The sequence below is a fragment of the Orcinus orca genome, chromosome 9, assembly GCF_937001465.1.
Source record: "Orcinus orca chromosome 9, mOrcOrc1.1, whole genome shotgun sequence".
Lineage (NCBI taxonomy): Eukaryota > Metazoa > Chordata > Mammalia > Artiodactyla > Delphinidae > Orcinus > Orcinus orca.
In genome coordinates this window covers 18809154-18831908 of record NC_064567.1, presented here as the reverse complement: position 1 = coordinate 18831908, position 22755 = coordinate 18809154, and the positions used below count along the sequence as shown (strand labels likewise).

Sequence of the window (22755 nt, the reverse complement as noted above, 5' to 3'; positions counted from 1 at the left end):
GGAAATGAAAAATCATTGTTATGAACTTGAAAACCTTTAGTTTTCCCTCTGATTTCTTTTCTCTGAGTTCACAAACCTCTTTGAGCTTGTGGAAAAGATCATAGCACTTCTTGTAAAAAGGTAATAATAGGAACAAATTATGGTCTGGTTGACAAGACATGAAACAATTAGAGAAGAAAAGAATGTATAATAAAATACTAAATTTTATGTGATGTATAATTAAGGATAGATGGGTACAGTATAGTATATCATCAGGTACTACTTGTACAATACAGACTATAAGAGCAGAAGGAATAAAACACGAAAAAGAGTGACAGGCTGATTGGAGTCAGGAAAGATCTCACAGAACGTGAGTTAGGTTCTGGACCTTAGAAAGATGGGTGAGATTTAGGGAGGTGGAAAGAATAAACAGGGGCATTGCAGGGATGAAGAGGAAGCACAAACGTAGTTGCCTGGTATTCAGAGGGGGATTAAAGGAGGAGGAGGTTTGAATGGAACAGAGTTCCTAGGAGAAGGTAGTAGGAAGTAATGTTGAATAGGAAAAGTAAGACCATATAACAAAGGATCTTAAAAAATAAGACTTGGGGGGCTTCCCTGGTGGCGCAGTGGTTGAGAGTCCGCCTGCCGATTCAGGGGACACGGGTTCGTGCCCCAGTCTGGGAAGATCCCATATGCTGCGGAGCGGCTGGGCCCGTGAGCCATGGCCACTGAGCCTGCGCGTCCGAAGCCTGTGCTCCGCAACTGGAGAAGCCACAACAGTGAGAAGCCCACGTACCGCCAAAGAAAAAAAAAATAATAAGACTTGGAAATTTAGATGTTGACTAGTAGATGATAAGGAGCCATTATAAGTAAACCAGGGAGCAGTGTTCAGGGAAGATTAATCTGGCCAAGGAATATAACATAGATTAATGCTTAACCTCCTTCACTCCTGCAATAAGTAATATTTATCCACAGTTACAAGAACCAAATAAAGAAAAGAAACTCAGAGAGATGCATTCCCAATAATATTTTACTTTTTTTGTTCAGTAATTATTCATCAGGAATGATAATACTTTTAGATTAAAATCATACACATAATCAACAAGTGTGCTATATGCAGTTGTGTACCAACTGATAATTCTAATGGCACTTCAAACAAAAGATATGTTAACATTTAGTCTTTTGGTAAAGAAAATTTTAATTTAAATTTTTTAGATTTTAATTTGTACAAATAATTTATTTTTTGCAGAAAACTACAAATAGAGTAATGGTAAAGTACTTTAAAGCATAAAGATATATTCCAATAGGGTAAAACTTGGTGAGGAAATGAAATAGAAATAATAACTGAAAGAGAAAAATGAAAAATACCTAACCATTAAAAAAGAGTTTATTTTTGTGTGTTTTAAATGTATCATGCCCATTCAAATCCCTATGGTATTGAGATTCTGTTGGTTACGCTTAAAATAGTGATTTAAAGAGTCAATATTTATAATGTGCCAAAATTCAATATTTTGTAACCATTAAACTCATGCTAAAAAAAAAAAACAGCTAAATTTCAATTTTAAAATGTGGGAAAGAGAATATAGTTTTTCAAAATTCCTTTAAGAGATACCCAAACGAAAATTTTAAAAGCCACTGCCCTTGTGTTAGTTGTCTAAGAGTGGAATTTCTGGGCCACAGAGTTAACTCCAAAATGGTTGTATGAATGTCACATCTACCAAATGACAGTCAAATAACATACTTTAAAAATTTACTTTTACTTTAACCTGCATTGAATTTTAAGCTTTTTTTTTTTTAAAGCAAGGCATGTCTTCTTTTTCTTATATTTCATTAAGGGCAGCCCATAATTTCTAACAAATAATAATGCCAGTGAGTATTAATTATAATGGAGATGTTACCTAACCTGCCCAAGATATAGCAAAATTGACAATAGACTCTAAGTCCCACTGATGGTCATTTATATATTATTGTTGTTCTTGTTATTTTGAAAGAAATCTTTTTAAAAGTTTGTATAGCTTGGCACCTTATTGATTGTAGGTGACCTTTTCCTCATTTATGATCCTGCCTCACAAGTCAAGTGATAGGAAGCTTACTAAACCCACAAAGCAGAGTGGTCACCGTTGAACAGTTTCTTGTTTTGAAATGATATTCAGATTGGACATAGTTCTTATTTCTGTAGTGATTCCAAATCAGTTTCATCCTTACACATGAAAACCCTTTAAATATGTGAAGATGGCTATCATGGTCCATTTAGTAGTTTTGTTTTGTTTTTCTTTTCCCCTAGACAGAACATCCTTGGTTTCTGATACGTCCTGGGTCTGCAAACCATCCCACTCTTCCTTCTCTGTTACCATTAGTCTGGTAGTATCTATCTTAAAAAAGGAGTACTCCACTCTGAGCCCAATGTTCCAAGTGTGCTCTTGTTCTTCAGCAAAACCATTGCCTTCTTTGTGCAGGACCCAGTGCCAGACACACATCATTGCATGTGAGTGTGTGGGAATAAAGAAGTCCATCAGTTACAGATTATACCTTTAATGAGCTTACGTCCTTGGTTGAGGATAGAAAGGAAAATAGGGGACAAAGAAATCAGACATGTATCCACAGCATCAATTTATGACAGAAAATATGGTAAGATAGGTAATGATGACATGCTCTAGGAGGAAGAAATTACTTAAAGAGAACAAGAGAGGTTTGGTGAAGGTTACAAACCTAGAGTTTGTGAAGAATGAGGAGGATTTAGACAGGATTAAAACTGAAGGAGCTAAAGGAGTGAAGGAACCAGAACAATGTCAAGGTGGTGGGGAAGAGCAGGAAAAGGATGAGCAAGTGATGAATGTTTGGGTTTTGGAAAAGATGGCTAAGCCAAAATGGAGGCTTTTGAATGCCAGGCTTAAGGAACGTGACCTTTCAAAGTTCGGTAGTGGGAACCACTGAAGGTCAGTAAACAGGGAATTCCAGGGAAGACCTGTGCTTTAGGGAGGTTTTTCTGAGCTTTGTGTAAAATGGATTGGAAAGGCAAGAGTGTGGAGGTGGAGGGGAGAGAGGCAGAGAGTGCCTGAATTAGAGGAGAGGCTGGGAAAGCGGAGGGGAAGGGGCAGACCGAGAAACGTAAATTAAGGGGGTAAATTTGTAGGGCATGGCCACTGGTTGGCTGTAGGGAATACGGAAATATAAGAAGAAATCGTAGCTGAAATTAACCTTACCTTTTCTAAGCTATATTTGCAGGGATTTTTTTTTTAACTTAGATTCAAGATCTCACATGTAGCCGTTAAATTTAATGTTATTTTTAGCTCATCATTTCAGTCTATTGAGATATTTTTGAATCCTCATTCTGTCATCAAAAAATCATAGCTATTCCTCCAAATTCCATGTCATTCTTCATTTTATTAGCAATCTTTTAGTTTCTTTGTGTGTGTCATTTTTTAAAATGTTCAACAGGACAGGGCTAAGTTGAGAGTTTTGGGGGGCATACGTCTTGAGACTTCCTTTGAGATTGATGACCATATATTACTCAGTACTTCAGGGGTTCATATGTTTTTCTTTATTTTTTTTTTTCCACTCCATAACTTTTAGTATATTTTTTAACATCTTTACTGGAGTATAATCGCTTTACATTGTTGTGTTAGTTGCTGCCTTATAACAAAGTGAATTAGCTATACGTATACATATATTACCATATCTCCTCCCTCTTGCATCTCCCTACCACCCTCCCTATCCCATCCCTCTAGGTGGTCACAAATGACCGAGCTGATCACCCTGTGCTATGCAGCTGCTTCCTACTAACTATCTGTTTTACATTTGGTAGTGTATATATATCAATGCCACTCTCTCACTTCATCCCAGCTTACCCTTCCCCCTCCCCGTGTCCTCAAGTCCACTCTCTACATCTGCATCTTTATTCCTGTCTTGTCCCTAGGTTCTTCAGAACCATTTTTATTTTTAGATTCCATATATATATGTTACCATACAGTATTTGTTTTTCTCTTTCTGACTTCACTCTGTATGACAGACTCTAGGTCCATCCACCTCACCACAAATAACTCAATTTCATTTCTTTCTATGGCTGAGTAATATTCCATTGTATATTGGAATATACATCTTCTTTATCATCTTCTTTATCTTCTTTATCCATTCATCTGTCTGTGGACACTTAGGTTGCTTCCATGTCCTGGCTATTGTAAATAGTACTGCAATGAACATTGTGATACATGTCTCTTTTTTTTTTTTTCCACACACACACACACACACACACACACACACTGTATTTTATTTTTATAAGAGATAAACTGACACCAAGCATTGTAAATGGATGACCACAACAAAAGCAACACTGATTGCAATTACCAAACACGAAACACACTCATACTGTGTCATAATATTGACATTCAGTCCAGGAATCCTCCACTGTAACAGCTCCTTTACTTTGCAGTGAAAATTGATTTGTATATTTTTTGCCTCTGAGTCCTTGTGGGATTTTTTTTTTTGATTCAAACAGAAAGTCACAAAAATTATAATCATCCTCATCAGTTCACTCAGTCCCATGTAATTAATTTTTTTTATCTTGATCTTTTGTTAGCACTTTTATGAATTCATCAGTTTTCCATTAGAGTTCTGAAAATGCTTATTCATTCAGTTCAGCAGTATAGTCAGTTACCAGAAACCTGTACTTGTCAGTCTTTTCCATGAATTCCTTGAAGATGAAACCCTTTTATAGGAACATTTTTGCAAAACCATCAGTACACCCAGAACTGTCTGTAAATGACAAAAGACTTAAAAATGACCACGGTTAAAGATTTGATGAAAGTTCATAATAATGTAATTGACAAGGAAATTTAGTTATTTCTGAGATATACATTTTAAAGTAATAACTAGAATTATGACTTATAACATTATACCGGATCATATAAGATTTTTAGAAATTTCATGTAATGTCTGAAACATATTAACATATTTCCATACAAATAACCCAAAGAAAGTTTAGTATTAGTTGTTTATTTGTTTGCTTGTTTGTTTTTTATATTGCAGGTTCTTATTAGTCATCAATTTTATACACATCAGTGTATACATGTCAATCCCAATCGCCCAATTCAGCACACCAACATCCCCACCCCACCACGGTTTTCCTCCCTTGATGTCCATACGTTTGTTCTACATCTGTGTCTCAACTTCTGCCCTGCAAACCGGTTCATCTGTACCATTGTTCTAGGTTCCACATACATGCGTTAATATACGATATTTGTTTTTCTCTTTCTGACTTACTTCACTCTGTATGACAGTCTCTAGGTCCATCCACATCTCAACAAATGACTCAATTTCATTCCTTTTTATGGCTGAGTAATATTCCATTGTATATATGTGCCACATTTTCTTTATCCATTCATCTATCTATGGACACTTAGATTACTTCCATGTCCTGGCTATTGTAAATAGTACTGCACTGAACATTGTGATACACGTCTCTTTTTGAGTTATGGTGTTCTCAGGGTATATGCCCAGTAGTGGGATTGGTGGGTCATATGGTAGTTCTATTTTTAGTTTTTTAAGGAACCTCCATACTGTTCTCCATGGTGGCTGTGTCGATTTACATTCCCACCAACAGTGTAGGAGAGTTCCTTTTCTCCACACCGTCTCTAGCATTTATTGTTTGTAGATTTTTTGATGATGGCCATTCAGACTGGTGTGAGGTGATACCTCATTGTGGTTTTGATTTGCATTTCTCTAATGATTAGTGATGTTGAGCATTCTTTCATGTGTTTGTTGGCAATCTGTATAACTTCTTTGGAATAATGTCTACTTAGGTCTTCTGCCCATTTTTGAATTGGGTTGTTTGTTTTTTTGACATTGAGCTGCATGAGCTGCTTGTATATTTTGGAGATTAATGCTTTGTCAGTTGCTTCGTTTGCAAATATTTTCTCCCATTCTGAGGGTTGTCTTTTCATCTTGTTTATGGTTTCCTTTGCTGTGCAAAAGCTTTTAAGTTTCATTAGGTCTCATTTGTTTATTTATGTTTTTATTTCCGTTTCTCTAGGAGGTGGGTCAAAAAGGATCTTGCTGTGATTTATATCATAGAGTGTTCTGCTATGTTTTCCTCTAAGAGTTTTATAGGGTCTGGCCTTACACTTAGGTCTTTAATCCATTTTGAGTTTATTTTTGTGTAAGCTGTTAGGGAGTGTTCTAATTTCATTCTCTTACATGTAGATGTCCAGTTTTCCCAGCACCACTTATTGAAGAGGCTGTCTTTTCTCCATTGTGTATTCTTGCCAGCTTTATCAAAGATGAGGTGACCATACGTGTGTGGGTTTCTCTCTGGGCTTTCTCTCCTGTTCCATTGATCTATATTTCTGTTTTTGTGCCAGTACCATACTGTCTTGATTACTGTAGCTTTGTACTATAGTCTGAAGTCCAGGAGCCTGATTCCTCCAGCTCTGTTTTTCTTTCTCCAGATTGCTTTAGCTATCTGGGATCTTTTGTGTTTCCATACAAATTGTGAACTTTTTTGTTCTACTTCTGTGAAAAATGCCATTGGTAGTTTGAGAGGGATTGCACTGAATGTGTAGATTGCTTTGGGTATTATAGTCATTTTCACAATGTTGATTCTTCCAATCCAAGAACATGGTATATCTCTCCATCTGTTTGTATCATCTTTAATTTCTCTCATCAGTGTCTTATAGTTTTCTGCATACAGGTCTTTTGTCTCCTTACGTAGGTTTATTCCTAGGTATTTTATTCTTTTTGTTGCAGTGGTAAATGGGAGTGTTTCCTTAATTTCTCTTTCGGATTTTTCATCATTAGTGTATAGGAATGCCAGAGATTTCTGTGCATTAATTTTGTGTCCTGCTACTTTACCAAATTCATTGATTAGCTCTAGTAGTTTTCTGGTAGCATCTTAGGATTCTCTATGTATAGTGTCATGTCATCTGCAAACAGTGACAGTTTTATTTCTTCTTTTCTGATTTGGATTCCTTTTATTTCTTTTTCTTCTCTGATTGCTGTGGCTAAAACTTCCAAAATTATGTTGAATAATATGTGGTGAGAGTGGGCAACCTTGTCTTGTTCTTGATCGTAGTGGAAATGGTTTCAGTTTTTCACCATTGAGAATTATGTTGGCTGTGGGTTTGTAATATATGGCCTTTATTATGTTGAGGTAAGTTCCCTCTATGCCTGCTTCTGGAGAGTTTTTTATCATAAATGGGTGTTGAATTTTGTCAAATCTTTTTCTGCATCTATTGAGATGATCATATGGTTTCTCTCCTTCAGTTTGTTAATACGGTGTATCACATTGATGTATTTGCGTATACTGAAGAACCCTTGCATTCCTTGGATAAACCCCACATAATCATGGTGTATGATGCTTTTAATGTGCTGTTGGATTCTGTTTGCTAGTATTTTGTTGAGTATCTTCGCACCTGTGTTCATCAGTGATATTGGCCTGTAGTTTTCTTTCTTTGTGACATCTTTGTCTGGTTTTGATATCAGGGTGATGGTGGCCTTGTAGAATGAGTTTGGGAGTGTTCCTCCCTCTGCTATATTTTGGAAGAGTTTGAGAAGGATAGGTGTTAGCTCTTCTCTAAATGTTTGATAGAATTCTCCTATGAAGCCATCTGGTCCTCGGCTTTTGTTTGTTGGAAGATTTTTAATCACAGTCTGAATTTCAGTGCTTGTGATTGGTCTGTTTATATTTTCTATTTCTTCGTGGTTCAGTCTCAGAAGTTCGTGCTTTTCGAAGAATTTGTCCATTTCTTCCAGGTTGTCCATTTTATTGGCATAGATTTGCTTGTAGTAATCTCTCATGATCCTTTGTATTTCTGCAGTGTCAGTTGTTACTTCTCCTTTTTCATTTCTAATTCTGTTGATTTGAGTCTTCTCCCTTTTTTCTTGATGAGTCTGGCTAATGGTTTACCAATTTTGTTTATCTTCTCAAAGAACCAGGTTTTAGTTTTATTGATCTTTGCTATTGTTTCCTTCATTTGTTTTTCATTTATTTCTGATCTAATCTTTATGATTTCTTTCCTTCTGCTATCTTTGGGGGTTTTTTGTTCTTCTTTATCTAATTGCTTTAGATGTAAGGTTAGGTTGTTTATTTTAGATTTTACTTGTTTCTTGAGGTAGGATTGTATTGCTATAAACTTCCCTCTTAGACCTGCGTTTGCTGCATCCCATAGTTTTTGGGTTGTTGTGTTTTCACTGTCATTTGTTTCTAGGCAATTTTTTGATTTCCACTTTGATTTCTTCAGTGGTAACTTGGTTATTTAGTAGTGTATTGTTTAGCTTCCATGTGTTTGTATTTTTTACAGTTTTTTCCTGTAATTGAAATCTAGTCTCATAGCATTGTGGTTGGAAAAGATACTTGATATGATATCAATTTTCTTAAATTTACCTAGGTTTGATTTGTGACCCAAGATATGATCTATTCTGGAAAATGTTCCATGAGCATCTGAGAAGAAAGTTATTCTGTTGTTTTTAGATGGAATGTCCTATAAATATCAATTAAATCCACCTTGTTTACTGTGTCATTTAAAGCTTGTGTTTGCTTATTTATTTTCATTTTGGATGATCTGTGCATTGGTAAAACTGGGGTGTTAAAGTCCCCTACTATGATTGTCTTACTATTGATTTCCTCCTTTATGGCTGTTAGTATTTGCCTTATGTATTGAGGTGCTCCTATGTTGGGTGCATAAATATTTACAATTGTTATATCTTCTTGGATTGATCCCTTGATCATTATGTAGTGTCCTTCTTGGTCTCTTGTAATAGTCTTTATTTTAAAGTCTATTTTGTCATATATGAGAATTGCTACTCCAGGTTTCTTTTTTTTTTTTGCAGTACACGGGCCTCTCACTGTTGTGGCCTCTCCCGTTGTGGAGCACAGGCTCCAGACGCGCAGGCTCAGCGGCCATGGCTCACAGGCCCAGCCGCTCCGCGGCCTGTGGGATCTTCCCGGACCGGGGCATGAACCTGTGTCCCCTGCATCAGCAGGCGGAGTCTCAACCACTGCGCCACCAGGGAAGCCCTCCAGGTTTCTTTTGATTTCCATTTGCATGGAATATCTTTTTCCATCCCCTCACTTTCAGTCTGTATGTGTCCCTAGGTCTGAAGTGGGTATCTTGTAGACCACATATATACGGGTCTTATTTTTGTATCCATTCAGCCAGTCTATGTCTTTTGGTTGGAGCATTTAATCCATTTACATTTAAGGTAATTATCAATATCTATGTCTCTATTACCATTTTCTGAATCATTTTAGGTTTGTTATTGTAGGTCTTTTCCTTCTCTTGTGTTCCCTGCCTAGAGAAGTTTGGTGGAACTGAATTCTCTTAGCTTTTGCTTGTTTGTAAAGGTTTTAATTTCTCTGTCGAATCTGAATGAGATCCTTGCTGGGTAGAGATCTTGGTTGTAGGTTTTTCCCTTTCATTACTTTAAGTATGTCCTACCACACCCTTCTGGCTTGCAGAGTTTCTGCTGAAAGATCAGCTGTTACCCTTATGGGGATTCCCTTGTATGTTGTTTGTTGCTTTTCCCTTGCTGCTTTTAATATTTTTTCTTTGTACTTAATTTTTGATTGTTTGATTAATATGTGTCTTGGTGTTTACTCTTTGGATTTATCCTGTGTGGGACTCTCTGCGCTTCCTGGACTTGATTGCCTATTTCCTTTCCCATACTATAATCTCTTCAAATATTTTCTCAGTCCCTTTCTTTTTCTCTTCTTCTTCTGGGATCCCATAATTCAAATGTTGGTGCATTTAATGTTGTCCCAGAGGTCTCTGAGACTGTCCTCAATTCTTTTCATTCTTTTTTCTTTATTCTGCTTTGTGGAAGTTATTTCCACTGTTTTATCTTCCAGGTCACTTATCCATTCTTCTGCCTCAGTTACTCTGCTATTGATTCCTTCTAGAGAATTTTTCATTTCATTTATTGTGTTGTTCATCATTGTTTGCTCTTTAGTTCTTCTATGTCGTTATGAAACGTTGCTTGTATTTTCTCCATTCTATTTCCAAGATTTTGGATCATCTTTACTGTCATTTCTCTGAATTCTTTTTCAGGTAGACTGCCTATTTCCTCTTCATTTTTTGGTCTGGTGGATTTTTACCTTGTTCCTTGATCTGCTGCGTATTTCTCTGCCTTCTCATTCTGCTTAACTTACTGTGTTTAGGGTCTCCTTTTCTCAGGCTGCCGGTTCATAGTTCCCATTGTTTTTGGTGTCTGCCCCCAGTGGCTAAGGTTCGTTCAGTGGGTTATGTAGGCTTCCTGGTGGAAGGGACTGGTGCCTGTTTTCTGATAGATGAGGCTGGATCTTGTCTTTCTGGTGGGCAGGACCACGTCCGGTGGTGTGTTTTGGGGTGTCTGTGAACTTATTATGATTTTAGGCAGCCTCTCTGCTAATGTGTTGGGTTGTGTTCCTGTCTTGCTAGTTGTTTGGCATGGGGTGTCTAGCACCGGAGCTTGCCGGTCATTGAGTGGAGCTGGGTCTTAGCGTTCAGGCGGAGTTCTCTGGGAGAGCTCTCGCCGACTGATATTACATGGCCCTGGGAAGTCTCTGGTGGTCCAGTGTCCTGAACTCAGCTCTCCCACCTCAGAGGCTCAGGCCTGACAGCCAGCCAGAGCACCAAGACCCTGTCAGCCACACAGCTTCTGGGAAGTCTGAGGTCTTCTGTCAGCATTCAGTAGTTGCTCTGTAGGACTTGCTCCACATGTAGCTGTATTTTTTGATGTATTTGTGGGGAAGAAGGTGATCTCCATGTCTTACTCCTCCGCCATCTTGAAGGTCCTCTCTCGTCACACAGATCAATCAAGGAAAAAGCTTGAAGGCAGATTTAGGGAAATCTTCCATCACTCCTGTTGCTAGAGGATCCACATTTCATCTGGAAAGGACATAAATCTGGCAATCTCACCTCTGGCCTAGCCCATCCACCTTTTTTCTCTTTGTGTTTAGTCTGTTTCACTTGCTCATAGCAGGCCCCGTGCAGAGGCCTTGCCCCAGCCCTTCAGACCAGAGTTCCTCGTGAAATGGCTCAGCTTCGGGCGTGCACTGAAGCTGCTCCTCACAGGACGCTCAACTCAAGATCTCGTGTGTTTTTCTAACAATAAATCCAGACTCTAGTTCAAGAGAAGTCTCTGGGGCCTAAATTTGAATACCAGCTTTTTCACCTATTAGCTATATGACCTTGAGCAGTCACTCAGCCTCTCTGTGCCTTAGTTTTCCCATCTGTGAGAAAAGATAATAATAGTTTTTCCCTCACAGGATTGTTTTGAAAATGTTAACCTTTTAGAACTGTTTCAACAAAATATTAAGCCCCACCTCCCAAATGATGAGCTGCTATTTTGATAATGCCGGTGACGATGATGACAGAGATTACCTTTACTACCATCTATGACCACACCCTATATTGCATCATCCACTCTCTCAGAGACTTAAATTTCTTACTGGTGTTCTCCCAGTTCTTGGAAAATACCCATTGCTTTTGGTTCTTGGTATATTGTGGTCATCAAGCATCATGATCCTTCCCCGAAGAGACTGTACCGCTTTGGTATCCCTCATGGCCAGATTCTCTGGAATGATGTCCACTTATTGGCGCCCACTATCACATCATTCCTTATACAGGGTATTATCTGTAGTAGTCTCCCACAGTTGCTGAATTACAGGCCCTGGATGAATTTATCTCAGGGTTGGGAAAAGTAATTCTGTGAAGCTTTGAAGGGAATTAAGTAGAAAATCATTTACATAGTTGTTACACAACAGCGTGCGCACACACACAACATATAACCCCATGGTGCCTTTTACCTATTACTTAATCAGGTTTTCCAGGCTCGGAAGAAAGTGTTTCCTCATTGTACGAGTCTGAAGATGCAAAGTGTCCTTACTTCCTCTCTTCGCATTTGTTGCCCTCCCCCAGATTGGCACCTGCTGAAGAGTAATTAGGGCAGTCCTAATTTGGACAGCCAAATCCTGATTACAGTGACAGGAAAAACAGGAAATGTTCTAGTTTCGCTGCCAGCAAATGACTGACTTAAATAGAAATCCATATACAATTCAAATGATCCAAAATGCTGTAACACTGGGGAAGGAGGAAGGCAGCAGGGAAACATTTCCATCCGATTCTTTCTCAGCAGATATCTTTTACTGAAAGGATCCAGTCCATAAGCTCACAATGCCCTCTGCTGAGAGCTGGCATGTTTTCCAAGTTTACCATGAGAACCTGAGTGTCCACTGGGAGTTTGAAGATCTGGGGAAAGGTCAAAAACATCTCACCTTTCTCTGAGCCCCTCACTCTGGAGAGAAAGCCTGTTTTATGTAATGATGTCATGTTACGTGCTTTGGATAAAGAGAGGTTTCCTAAAAGTGAGGTGAGGACTAGAAGTCTTTTCTTAATTAGTCACACCCCTTGGGGCTTAAAGGAGAGCTCAGCTGAGAATTCTCTGGAGCTCTGCATTAGTGATCAGGCAGTTGGTCTGTTGGTCTGCTACTTCCAAGCTGAGTGCTTCTCTCCCTTTGTCCCCCTTTTGTCCTGAGGTATGAGCAGCAGCTTATGTGTCCCAGAATAGTCATTTGACAGTGGAAAATCACAGTTCTTTAAAGTTTCTGTCTGTTCCAATTTAGCATCAGTTCATCAATTTTTTTTTTTTTTTTTTTTTTTTGCCTTCCTGCATTGTGTTGGGCCTGGTAGAAAATACAAATAAAACATCTTCTAATCTCAGAGGCTCAGTTGATATAAGACACAAACATGTTTTTCTTAGGGGAAGGTGTAACCATCCCCAGGGTCCACGTTTTACTACTTCTCCAAAGAGGCCTGAGAACTCATGCCAGGGCATGAAGGAAGAGCGACGTGGAGATAAACTTGTGATCAGCCATGGCAGAAACCAGGTCTGGCATAGGGCTGGACACCTTGTTGGCCCTCAACATGTTTATTGAGTGAAGGAGGAGATTCTTGACAGACCAAAGAGGATGAGCAAGCAGTAGGGACATGATGCGTGGAGGAGGGGTTGAGAAATGAAAATGACTGGGGTGAACAATGTAGTCGGGTAAGAATGAGCAGAAAAGAGTTTTGTTTTGTTTTTTTAAACTTCCCATATTAAATACAGGAGCACCATCATAGGTCTTGGGAAGGAAGATGACCTACCTCGTCTGTCATCAGAGTGGTATCTTTAAAAGGTCTCAGTGGCCCCCTTGTGCCAAAGAGCAGAGACTAGACACTGTAGGCTGTGACAGCTTGTGAAGCCCTTTGGGTTTCCTGTGTAGACAGAGACCAGGATCCTGAATGAATGAGAGTCTAGTTGAGCTGGCCTTGCTGTCTTTGCCAGCTAAATAACTTTGAACCTCAGAAGAGCCAAGGGCATGTGCCCGAGAAACCCTCTGCAAGCTCCATGCCAGCCTGTCTTCCGCTTTGCCTCTTGAAACTGTGCTATATGAACCAACTGTGCTGTATGAACCAAACTGAACCAACCCGCTCTCTTGGTTCACCTACCACTGATACATTCATTTTTATTAAATAGTGAAGAGATACAAAAGAACGTTTATAAAATATGTACAGTATCTGGTTCATAGAGAGCACTCAGCAAATGAGAGCTTTTATTATGTGTTCCTGTAACTTATTACCCGTAACTATTTTGATATTTATCCCAGTGTATTGCAATTTAAAATTTCTTTATTATGTGTTATTTGATCAGTTGTTGGTTTACATGTCTTTCTCTCTCAAATACCATTTTTCAACTGTGGACTCGCATTAGAGTTATTTGGGGAGATCTTAAAACACACAACCTGGATTTCCCACACTAGGCCCACAGAGCCCTGGGCCTGGGCAAGAGTAGTTCAAAAATGTCCCCAAGTGATTCACGTATGTGTTACTGATCTCAACTCTGGGGCTCTGGAAGGAAGTTACTATGTCTTTTTCCACATAATTGTCCCAACATTTAGCATGATATCTGCATTCAGGCCTTTCCCTCATGTTTATTGATCAAGTGAATAGCTTTACTTTTGTAGTGCCCGTCAACTGCCTTCCTGCCAAATACAGATGCCACCCACCCAACCAGGTGTCCCACGAATTCCCTAGCAACAGCCAGTCTTAATTTCCCCGCACCTAACTCAGTCTGCCGTGATCAGCGAGGAGCCAGTTGCAGTCAGTTTGAAGCAAAGCAAACTGGACTAGAATGGAAATACACACTCTGGAAAGTACATGGTCACTGCTCAGGGGACTTTATGGTCATCGATTCATCTCGTCAGTCACAACACTTCTGAAGGTTAGATTCTTCCAGCCTTACAAATGAGAAAACAGAGGTTCAGAAAGGTTCATACCATTTATGTATGAACGCAGAGTATGCAGGTCACAGAGTATGCAGATGGCTGTACGTGCTTGAGGAGCTAAGTCTGTCTCTGAAGCCCAGAGAAGAGGCAGTGGAATTAAAGAGGAAATGGGAAACTCAAGCAAAGTTTCAAATAGTTCAGAGAGACATTATAATTGGAGCACAGACTCCAGAACAGTCACTGTAGGCTCAGTTCAGGCTGTACCCTCATCAGCCACTAAAGTTACTTAATCTCTGTAACTTGGTATATCGTCTGTCAAATGGGAATAATAACAGTGCCTAGCACACAGGGTTGTTATCAGGATTGAAAGAGTTAGTATATGTAAAGTGCTTAGAAGAATGCCTAGTTCGTGGTAAATACTAAATAAGTCTCAGCCAATGTTATTTATTGTTGCTGTAAGTGGTGTTCTTGTCATTATTTACTTTTAAATTAATTCATTGATAATATTGTTGATATTTCCTAAGAAGATGGCAAAAAAGTATTTTTATGCCATCTGTTACATCCCTGATGCTTTGTGCTTCAGTAATATCAGTCATTCATTCATTCAGTCTGTTACTTTATTCAGTAATTATTTATTAAGCATTTCTGGAGTCCATCGTTACTCTAGAGCTAAGAGTCTAGAAGTGAATAAACTAAGCAACGTCCTGCCTTATTGGATTTTTACACTCATTAATAGAAAATAATCAAGTATCAAACAAAATAAGTTTCTCAGAAATTTTACATTCTTGGTCCACTCTATGATTATTTTCTTCTTGGTTTTTTAAATATCAAACAATTACGACCCTTCATATGAGAGCTTCTCTATTTAAAGGTTGTTATTAAATTATCCCCAAAGGTTACCTGCTGTAAGCTCTGAAATTCCAAGTCCTTTTCCCTGGGTCCTCTTGAATTGTTTCTGTTTCCCATCAACCATCTCCAGAGTTAGCAGATGTTTCTTAAGTTGTGATTCCAAGGTAGAAATACATAGCATAAAGCTCTCTTTATGATGAGTGTGATGTGAAAGACAACCTGATGTTTCTTTGCTCTTCCGATTTATTCTGCTCCATCTTATCTTAAGAGATTTTTTAGTTTTGTTTTTGTGTTTGTGTTTGTTTTGTTTTAATCAGCAGCCTAGTACCAGCTTTGATTTCTGCATCCATCATTGTCATGATCACAGTGTTGCTGGACGATGCACTGCAGTTTGGCCAGCTACAGGTCCAGTCGTTCACAGTTGAAAATTGACTACAGTAGCTTAATTTGGACCAGCCTTGTCCGGGGTTTATTTATCTAGCTTGGCTCCTAGTTTTTGAAGTGTCTGAAAGATTCAGTCTGGGAAAGTAAACATCATGCCCAGGCTGCCGCCAAACAGTTGAATCCAATTAGCCCCACCTGCCCCTGGTTGTTTACCTAATGAAAGACTCAGCACCCCAGCTGTATCCAGGGACCAGGCACACTTGGATTTCACAACTGTTCCAGAGAGGAAGCAGTGCACATCAGAGCCAGTAGACACCAGCAGATGTTTTCTGAATGAAATTCACTCAGCTGTGTCTAGAGGGGGGACTCTTCCCATAGCAGCCTTATCACCTGTTCCAAGAGGTATACCTATTTTCCTCTTCCTCCTGGGAACAGGTACAAATAGTTTCACAGATGGCTCTGTCTGTGGCCCGTTGAGCTGTGAATTAATTAGTAGATTATGGTCCTGGTAGTGATGATTGACCCTACTCCTCTTGTGGAATAATTATTGTAGATTTAGTTCTCCTTTTTTGAGGCTATTTAGATATATCCTGGAATTTTGTAACCCACATAATCCCATTTATCTCAAAATTATAAACTAATAAATACAATTAGTTAGGATGGGAACTTTGCCATTTGAATGAAAAATTCCCTTTAGGGTAACCGTATGTTGCTAATCAGTGCTAATATTTCAAATCAGAATATTTGGAATTGCTTTTGGGATTGATGTTCATTACAATATGAATTAATAATTTATTGTTGAGGGCAATATATAGGTAGGCAGCGTGCTAGTTAATTTGGATTACTGTTTTTTAATAAGACAGGATCTATGAATATTAGTGAAGGCAGTAATATGATACCATATTATTGAATTAAACCAGTCTTAAAAAAATACATAAGTAAATGATGTGAGTACCTTTAACATAGTATCCCACTAAGCTAATTTTTTCATTCCAGCGAGTGCTAAAATGAAAAATTCTAGATCCCGAAAACGTACAGTACCATCTCACACGTACAGACCCAAACTGTCTCCTGAACCCTGGGGCAGATGGGAGCCAGGATGGATGGGCTCAAAGAAAACTGAGTTGGGTTTGGACTTCTAACTCTGTGGGGCAGAATTTGACTTGTACTTTGGGTATAAGAGGAATTGAACCGGTCAGCCACAGTTCTTTGTACTTATGGACACTGAAATTTAACTTTTATATAATTTTTACATGTCACAAAATATTCTTCTTCTTTAGATTAAGAAAAAACATTAAAAAATGTCAACCGTATTCATAGCTTAAAACACATACAAAGTAAGCTAATGGGGCAGATTTGACAGACAGACCATAGTTTGTCCAACACATTGTGTTGGACAGAGTCCTAATTATGAGGTTATAAACAGTAAGTATAAAAGGAAGGCTTTTATTCATTTGCTTTCCAAGGGGGAAGATTACTGTAGGCTGACATAGTCAACAGAGTCCTCCCAGAGAAAGTGAGGTGTTGAGGAGATTGTCCAGTAATAGGCCACCTATGAATAAGTGAAGGGGAAGGTTTGACAATAATCACTCCTTGGTTCATTTGTCTTGAGTCAGGACTTTTTTATGTTGGACTTTTTTTTTTTTTCCCAGAAGGGGACACACCTGTATTCATTATTCTGACTCGTACTGAATTCAGACAGGTATAGAGAGACCATGGCAAAGTGATCTGTAATTTGGTCAAAATGCCAGATGGCTTGATGGCTCACCTAAGTCATTCAGTGCAGAGAAATAGTAAAGGAAAACCACTAAAATGGTTTTAGCTTAATCAGTTACCCAGTCTCCTAAAACTGAAGAGGGCTTATTTTTGTGTCCACTTCAGTTCTTACACACTTTCCAAATACCAGGTATTGTGCTAGGCGCTAGGAGCCCAAAAGCTAATGAGAAATCAGCTCTGTCCTCAGAGAACTCATCGTCTAGTAGGGGATGCCAACTTGTAAAGAAGTGTGGTAGGACCACTGAGAGCAGAGGTGTGTGTAAGACAGTGGTTCTCACCTTTGAGTGTACATTGGAATCACCTGGGAAACTTTTAAAAATGCTGATGCCTGGGTCCCATCCTCAGAGATTCTGATTTACTAGGTCTTAGAAGTGACCTGGGTGTCCAGTCCTTCTTTGTTTTCTTTAAAGCTCTCCAGGTGCAGTCGAGATTGAAAACCTCAGGTAAAGGGTGATATGGTACGGAAGAAAGGACTCAGCTGTCCCAAGGGAAGAGCTGAGGTAACGTTGGATCAGTAGAGGCAAACAAGGAAGATGGAAAAAGGCTCTCTGGGCAGAGATAATACATACAAGCAGGAAACAGTATATCCCCTTCAAAAACCATTAGAATACTCACTGCAGGTAGGGTGTTGAGCCAACACAGGCAGGGATTTGACTGGGAGTAGTGACCAGAGACAAAAGAGGAAAGCAGTAGCAGGAGATGAAGTTGAAAAGGTAGATGTTCATGCCTTGCTAGGTTTGGACTTGGTCTTAGAATTAGGCATCAGTGAAGAATTCTAAGAAGGAAAAAACATGACTGCATTTGTACAATTTTAGAAAAATGATTCTTCTGACTAATTTGGTGAGTTGGACTGATGGTCTTGAAGCTCCAGGCAAGACACCCGGTTATAAGGTTACTGCCAAGTCCAAGTGAAAAATGATGAGGGTCTAAATATAGGCTAAGGGCAGTGAACCTGGACAGGAAACAACAGATTTATAAGTTACCAAGCAGATGGAATTGGGAGGTTATGGTGTTTATGGGTAATGAGGATGACTCTGAGTTCCTGACTTAAGTAACAAGATGGATGGTTGGACTGTTGGCCAAAATAGGGAATACTAGATGTTCAGTGGGAGACGGAAAGGTGGATAATAAATGAGCTCCTTTGACTCTAATTTAAATAGCTGGTAGGACTTCCAAGTTCAGTTCTCCCATTAACCTTTGTATATGCAGATCCGAGACTTAGAAGAGAGGGCAGCCCTGAAGATATTAATTTGGGAGTCTTTGGAATACAGGTGGGTCACGTCTGGCAAGAACATGAGATTGCCCAGGTCACGTCTGGCAAGACAATGAGATTGCCCAAGTGAGACATGCAGTGGAATACCAACATGTAAAGAATGGACAGAGGAAAAGAACCCTCAGTTCAGCTAAGAAAGAGCTTAGGAGAAGATGATGATGTGGTTACCAAAGGAGTAATATTTTAAGAAGGGAATAGCCAAAAGTATCAGATGCTTCTGAATAATCAGAGTATAAAGTAAAAAAAAACACCCACGGATTGGTACAGCAACATCAGGGAACCAGTGGTTCTAGAACCCTAAATGCAATTGATTTAATACTGAATTTTGACTTCAGTTAGAAGTGTGGAGTGGATAGATTTAGGAAACCCTTTTCCTACTCCTAATACATAGAAAGTCCTGATACATAGAAAGTCCAGATAAAAATATGTATCTTTGGGGCTTCCCTGGTGGCGCAGTGGTTGAGAGTCCGCCTGCCGATGCAGGGGACACCGGTTCGTGCCCCGGTCCGGGAAGATCCCACATGCCGCGGAGCGGCTGGGCCCGTGAGCCATGGCCGCTGAGCCTGCGCATCCGGAGCCTGTGCTCCGCAACGGGAGAGGCCACAACAGTGAGAGGCCCACGTACCGCAAAAAAAAAAAAAAAAAAAAAAAATGTATCTTTAAGAATATATTTTAAATATGTAACCAAATTCAAAAGAAAGAAAATTTTCCACGTGCCTCAAATGAAGGAGGAACCAAAAGCCATAGCAACAAGCAAATGTTGAAGTTGAGAGGCCCACAAAGGTGTCAGGACCACATATAGAGGTTGTCTTTGTCTGTCTGGGCTGCTATAACTAAATACCAAAGATTGGGTGACTAATAAACAACAGAATTTTATTTCTCACGGTTCTGGAGGCTGGAGTCCAAGATCATAGTGCTGGAAGAGTCAGGTCGCAGACTGCTCGTTGCGTTATCACCTGGCGGAAGGGGCTAGGGAACTCTGTGAGCTCTCTTTTTTTTTTTTTTTTTTTTTTTTTTTTTAACATCTTTATTGGAGTATAATTGCTTTACAATGGTATGTTAGTTTCAGCTTCACAACAAAATGAATCAGTTATATATACACATACATTCCCATATCTCTTCCCGCTTGCGTCTCCCTCCCTCCCACCCTCCCTATCCCACCCCTCCAGGCGGTCACAAAGCACCGAGCTGATCTCCCTGTGCTATGCGGCTGCTTCCCACTAGCTAACCACCTTACTTTTGGTAGTGTATATATGTCCATGCCTCTTTATCGCTTTGTCACCGTTTACCCTTCCCCCTCCCCATAGCCTCAAGTCCATTCTCTAGTAAGTCTGTGTCTTTATTCCTGTTTCACCCCTAGGTTTTTCATGACATTTTTTTTTTTTAAATTCCATATATATGTGTTAGCATACGGTATTTGTCTCTCTCTTTCTGACTTACTTCACTCTGTATGACAGACTCTAGGTCTATCCACCTCATTACAAATAGCTCAATTTCGTCTCTTTTTATGGCTGAGTAATATTCCATTGTATATATGTGCCACATCTTCTTTATCCATTCATCCGATGTTGGACGCTTAGGTTGTTTCCATCTCTGGGCTATTGTAAATAGAGCTGCAATGAACATTTTGGTACATGACTCTTTTTGAATTATGGTTTTCTCAGGGTATATGCCCAGTAGTGGGATTGCTGGGTCATATGGTAGTTCTATTTGTAGCTTTTTAAGGAACCTCCAACTGAAGGAGAAAAACCATATGATCATCTCAATAGATGCAGAGAAAGCTTTTGACAAAATTCAACACCCATTTATGATAAAAACCCTGCAGAAAGTAGGCATAGAGGGAACTTTCCTCAACATAATAAAGGCCATATATGACAAGCCCACAGCAAACATCGTCCTCAATGGTGAAAAACTGAAAGCATTTCCACTAAGATCAGGAACAAGACAAGGTTGCCCACTCTCACCACTCTTATTCAACATAGTTTTGGAAGTTTTAGCCACAGCAATCAGAGAAGAAAAGGAAATAAAAGGAATCCAAATCGGAAAAGAAGAAGTAAAGCTGTCACTGTTTGCAGATGACATGATCCTATACATAGAGAACCCTAAAGATGCTACCAGAAAACTACTAGAGCTAATCAATGAATTTGGTAAAGTGGCAGGATACAAAATTAATGCACAGAAATCTCTGGCATTCCTATATACTAATGATGAAAAATCTGAAAGTGAAATCAAGAAAACACTCCCATTTACCATTGCAACAAAAAGAATAAAATATCTAGGAATAAACCTACCTAAGGAGACAAAAGATCTGTATGCAGAAAATTATAAGACACTGATGAAAGAAATTAAAGATGATACAAATAGATGGAGAGATATACCATGTTCTTGGATTGGAAGAATCAACATTGTGAAAATGACTCTACTACCCAAAGATCTCTTTTATAAGTCATTAATCCCATTCATGAGGGCTCCACCCTCATGACCTAATCACTTCCTAGAGGCCCTACCTCCAAATACTGTCAAATTGGTGGTAGGATTCCAACATGTGAATTCTGGGGGGACACAAACATTCAGACCATAGCAGAGTTGAAGACCCAATAGGGGCCTAGCCTATTAACACCTGCGTGGCCTGAAATTTTATCAGTGCAGAAGTTGTGCATGGGGTTTTTCCACCTACACATGGAACCAGGAAAATTCTGTGCTTGAGAATGAGCCACCCTACTTGGAGTAGGAAAAGTGGCCCCTAAAAGAAATCAGAATCCTACACATGTGACATGTGCAAGTAAGGACCTCAATTTGTACCGCCCATGTAGGGAGAGAAAATTTTAAGCCAAGACAAGGAAGGAAAAAAGAATCTTAAAATCTTATTTGGAACTGGTGAAACCTTTAGGATCCAGGAGAGGCAAATGCAACCCACCTAAGAGTGACATCTCCAAAATGCAGGGCAAATGTGGGACTCCTACAGAGGACATGTCCCACTGAGGTAGAGCTTGCAGACCAGCAGAGCAGACCACACGAGAAAACTCACCATCATGAGAAAAGAAGGAAAATGCAGCTGATAGGACATTTGACATCCAAAGAATTACCAAAAAATGCAGAGACACATAAAAAGAACTTTATAATTACTGTTTTTAAAATATTCAAAGAGACTAAAAGAAGGAACAGAATTCATAATACAAGCACAGGAGAGTTTGGAGGGGGAAGTCAGTGCATTTGTCTAGAAGTAAAACATATGATCATTGAAAAATTTGCAAGAAGGAATAGATGGGTTAAATCATAGAGTAGATCCTGGAGGGAGACTTCACGAGTTGAAAAAGTGAACAACAGGTGAGAAAGTAACGTCTGTGAGTGGAGGCTGCACTCATTTGATGACAGTGTGTGTGAAGGAGAGAGAGGAGCTTTACTAGAGACAAACGCTAGATCAAGAAAGAGATTCAGGGGCTTCCCTGGTGGCGCAGTGGTTGAGAGTCCGCCTGCCGATGCAGGGGACACGGGTTCGTGCCCCGGTCCAGGAAGATCCCACATGCCGCGGAGCGGCTGGGCCCGTGAGCCATGGCCGCTGAGCCTGCGCGTCCGGAGCCTGTGCTCCGCAACGGGAGAGGCCACAACAGTGAGAGGCCCGCGTACCGCAAAAAAAAAAAAAAAAAAAGAGATTCAGTCATTCATTCATTTAAAAAATTAACGCGGGATTGAGGAATATATTGAGAGAGGCCCTAAATATGCAGAAAAACGGGGGGATCGTTGCGGGGTGGGGAAAGGGTCCCCCAGAGCCTAGGTAGAGGGATTACTGGAAGTGGAGAATGAAACAGATTTGAAAGTATTTCTGTGGGGGATCGGAGGTGGGATGTTTGAAAGTATATAATTAGGTCTCCTCCTTTCTTTGACGGATGGGAAGAATGCGGGGGGATAAGCAATGAGATAAAGGGCAAAGGTTTAAAAGATAGCCATAGACATTTAGGTTGCTTCTATGACGTGGCTGTTGTAAATAGTGCTGCAGTGAACAGTGCAAGTGTCTTTTTTAAAAAATAAATTTATTTATTTAGTTATTTTTGGCTGCGTTGGGTCTTTGTTGCTGCGCACAGGCTTTTCTTTCTAGTTGCGGCGAGCGGGGCTACTCTTCATTGCCGTGCGCGGGCTTCTCATTGCGGCGGCCTCTCTTGTTGTGGAGCACAGGCTCTAGGCGCGCGGGCTTCAGTAGTTGCGGCACTCAGGCTCTAGAGTGCATGGGCTTCAGTAGTTGTGGCGCACGGGCTTAGTT

At 39.7% G+C, this 22755-nt stretch overlaps 1 protein-coding gene across 2 annotated transcripts in view; it reads left to right on the top strand.

Moving 5' to 3' along the window:
* The window catches only part of EXOC4 (exocyst complex component 4), an 811980-nt gene that overhangs the window by 641189 nt on the left and 148036 nt on the right, over positions 1-22755 (top strand). The window lies entirely within an intron of this gene.